The sequence below is a fragment of the Octopus sinensis genome, linkage group LG1 (assembly GCF_006345805.1).
Source record: "Octopus sinensis linkage group LG1, ASM634580v1, whole genome shotgun sequence".
NCBI lineage: Eukaryota > Metazoa > Mollusca > Cephalopoda > Octopoda > Octopodidae > Octopus > Octopus sinensis.
In genome coordinates this window covers 165,122,668-165,127,122 of record NC_042997.1, presented here as the reverse complement: position 1 = coordinate 165,127,122, position 4,455 = coordinate 165,122,668, and positions in this window count along the sequence as shown.

The window sequence follows — 4,455 nt, the reverse complement described above, 5'->3', positions numbered from 1 at the left end:
GGGTCAAAGATAGCCAGGGTGGAATAGAGTGACTTAGTAACTGAGTGAGAGGCAGGGAAACAGAGAATTGTGTGTGTGTGTGTGTGTGTGTGTGTGTGTGTGTGTGTGTTAATGAGCGAGAAAAGAGTTCCAGGAGCTGCAGTGATATGTTTGATGAATTGTACAGAGGTTTTAGTTCAAAGTTTGGGAAGTGAGACATTGAACAGGTGAGACGAGGAAGTAAACCAAAACCTCTTTGATACGTAATGAAAACGTATATATAAATTTGGAAAGGAAGGAGGGAGAAAGAGAAAGAGGGAGAGAGAAAGAGAGAGACATGAGAGAGAGAGAGAGAGAGATACAAACAGACAGATACACGGCGAGAAAAAGAGAAAGAGGCAGATTGAATTAAAACTGAATGAAAAAATAAGTGGACGAGAAAGTAACCGAAATACAAAGAATGCGAGCATTTGAAAGTTGGAAAGTTATGAAATAGCTGGTGAAACAATTTTCAGATTCGAGTTCTGTTTGAAGCTTTTCCGCTTTCTTTATGTTACGGATGTCATCGTAGACCTGACAGAAATGGGAATGCACTGTACTAAATGAATCACATTAATTTATTTTGTCTTTAAGTCGGCGAACTGGCAGAAACGTTAGCACGCCGGCCGAAATGAGTACCCGTATTTCGTCTGTCGTTACGTTCTGAGTTCAAATTCCGCCGAGGTTGACTTTGCCTTTCATCCTTTCGGGGTCGATTAATTATGTACCAGTTACGCGCTTGGGTCGATGTAATCGACTTAATCCGTTTGTCTGTCCTTGTTTGTCCTCTCTGTGTTTAGCCGCTTGTGGGTAGTAAAGAAATAGGTATTTCGTCTGCCGTTACGTTCAGAGTTCAAATTCCGCCGAGGTTGACTTTGCCTTTCATCCTTTCGGGGTCGATTAATTATGTACCAGTTACGCGCTTGGGTCGATGTAATCGACTTAATCCGTTTGTCTGTCCTTGTTTGTCCTCTCTGTGTTTAGCCCCTTGTGGGTAGTAAAGAAATAGGTATTTCGTCTGCCGTTACGTTCAGAGTTCAAATTCCGCCGAGGTCTACTTTGCCTTTCATCCTTTCGGGGTCGATTAATTAAGTACCAGTTACGCACTGGGGTCGATGTAATCGGCTTAATCGGTTTGTCTGCCCTTGTTTGTCCTCTCTGTGTTTAGCCCCTTGTGGGTAGTAAAGAAATAGGTATTTCGTCTGCCGTTACGTTCTGAGTTCAAATTCCGCCGAGGTCTACTTTGCCTTTCATCCTTTCGGGGTCGATTAATTAAGTACCAGTTACGCACTGGGGTCGATGTAATCGGCTTAATCGGTTTGTCTGCCCTTGTTTGTCCTCTCTGTGTTTAGCCCCTTGTGGGTAGTAAAGAAATAGGTATTTTGTCTGCCGTTACGTTCTGAGTTCAAATTCCGCCGAGGTCTACTTTGCCTTTCATCCTTTCGGGGTCGATTAATTAAGTACTAGTTACGCACTGGGGTCGATGTAATCGGTTTAATCCGTTTGTCTGTCCTTGTTTGTCCCTTCTATGTTTAGCCCTTTGTGGGTAATAAAGAAACAGAATAGTTAACATGCTCGCCGGGTAAAATGCGTAGCGGCATCTCGTCCGTCTTTACGTTCTGAGTTCAAATTCTGCTGAGGTCGATAAAATAAGTACCAGTTAGACACTGGAGTCGATGTAATCGACTTACACCCTTCTTGAACTTGCTGGATTGTGCTTATAGTAGGAAGGGTAATTTATTTTGTCCTGTCGCTGGGTCTGGGTTTAAATCTTGGCAGTGTGTGTGTTTAAATCTTAAATGTTTAAATACCTGGAGTAAATTATTTTTTACTGAAAAACTTGAAGTAGATAAAGCTATAAATAATGGCTTAAAATTTTGGTATGAAGCCAGCAGTTTCGATCTCATTGACCCCAGTGCTCAAATTGTACTTGTGCCAACCGCGGTGGAATTTGAACTCAGATTGTAAAGACGGACGAAATACTGTTAAACATCTAGCCAGGCATGCTAACGATTCTGCCAACTCACTACCTATTTCTTTACTACCCACAAGGGGCTAAACACAGAGAGGACAAACAAGAACAGACAAACAGATTAAGTCGATTATATCTACCACAGTGCGTAACTGGTACTTATTTGACCGACCCCGAAAGGATGAAAGGCAAGGTCGACCTCGGCGGAATTTGAACTCAGAACGTAACTGGTACTTATTTGACCGACCCCGAAAGGATGAAAGGCAAGGTCGACCTCGGCGGAATTTGAACTCAGAACGTAACGGAAGACGAAATACGAATTTCTTTATTGCCCACCGGGGGCCAAACATAGATATGGACAGTACAACTGATGGGATCAGTGAATCGATATGATTTTACATAAATGTGACATCAAAAATAAAATACAATACATAAAAATCGAATGGAATACACAGTACAAAAACAATACAAATGAAGCGATGATCAAGTTACGCTCCGATCCCACAAGCCCCGATCTACCGCTGATACCTTTTTATTTTTCCTTTTTTTTTTTTTCCTCGTCTATTCACACGGTTCCTTGCACGCACAACACTCGTGCAACATACTTCCATCTCTTTTGGAACGTACACTCTGACAGACACCTCTTCTCCAGCCACAGTTTCCTTTTCAAATGAAAAGAAAAAAGGATCGTAAATTGTCACCAGAGATAAAGTTGCCTGTCTTAATTCCTTTTATCCTAGTATTCCATACAGCCTCTTTTGCTATTGCTACAACCGTGAGAAAACAATTCTTACCTTCGTTCGTTAGAACTCCCGGTGGGTCAATTTTTATAATTGACTCAGTCGACAGCCGTACTCTTCCTTCGCCGGACAACAGATGTTCAGCATAAGCCCACATTTCAGTTATCTCCGGACACTGAACAATAGCGTGAGGGACGGTTTCCCTGTCCCCACCGCATCTTGGACAGGTCGGCGACTGACGTTTACCATGTCTTGCGAGCTTATCCCAAACGGGCAAGGCACCTCTGTAGCATTGCCAGGTTAAGGACTTTTGGAAGTTGTCCAACGTTCTCAACCCGAATGTACGATGAAACAAGCTGTCCAGTTGAATAAATCCGAGACCTAGAGTCGACCCCAGGCCATCGTCGCATTCAGACTCTACCAACCCACTATATAAAATCCGTGTGGAACCCCCACCGCTGGCGTTGCCCGAGCGCCGGAACAGCAAGAGGGCCTTACGGCACTCTTTATGCCACTCACTCGACCTCGGTCTACGAGAACACCAGGCTTCCTGTTCGCAAAAACTCTTGAACTCAGGGAACATTTGTCTGGCCAGCGGAGACCACACCCGTTCACTATCCAGGAGAATCCAGAGGTGCCTCAACCTCAACGCATGTCTGCGCATCATTAACCAAGGCATCCCTAAACCTCCATTTAAAGGCTTTTGACAGCAGACAGAGCGTTTCACAAGTGGCGACCTGCCCTTCCACAAAAAGCGAAAGAGCTGTCTCTCCAACCTGATCAACCACGAATCCGGACAGGGCACGACAGTCAGGCGGTAGGTAATGACCGATGCGATAAACACATTGGCCACTTCCGCCCTCCCTTTCAAGGATAGCCACCGCCAAGACCAAGTCTTGACTACTGCAGCCACCCTGCTCAATACCTCCGTCCAGTTCTTCTCTATCTGGAGGCCTGGTCCAAACCAGACTCCCAGCAACTTAACCGGTCCCTCCGTCCAGCGCCTAACAACACTGTCTGAAGGCATCGACTTGCCAACCCAGGTGCCGAGCTGCAAGCCGACCGACTTTTCCCGGTTAATCTTTGCTCCTGCTACCTCCTCGTAAGCCTCAATAGTCTTACCTACTTCACGTAGGCGTACCACTGTGGTTACACTGATAGTGATATCATCCGCGAAAGCCGTAACAAACTCCTCTAGTCCTGGTTCTCTCGGGATGCCACTCAACCTTTGCAGTAATGGCTCGAGAGCCATCACATACAAAAGTGGTGAAAGCGGACATCCTTGACGAACCGAGCGTCTGATGCAGAACGGCTTCGAAAGGAAACCGTTCACCCGAACTATCGAGTCAATGTTGTGGTACAAAGCGATAAACCACCTGAGGAAGCCAAGGCCCAGGCCAAACCGCGCAAGTACAGTCGCTAGGTATCGATGGTCAACCCTATCAAAAGCTTTAGACTGGTCCAAATGCACCAATGCCCCACCTTTGCCAGATTTATTACCAAACCTCTCTATGGTATAGCGAATAAGATGGAGGGTATCCTGAATGGTTCTGCCTGGGATGGCACATGTCTGTGCCTCCCCGACTATACCATTCGCGACACGCGCCAACCTTTTTGCTAGAACCTTGGCCAAAATCTTCACTTCTGCGTTTAACAGAGTGATGGGCCTGAAATTCTCTAGAACGTCCCCCTTGTCCGGGTCCTTTCTGACCAACGTCACTACTC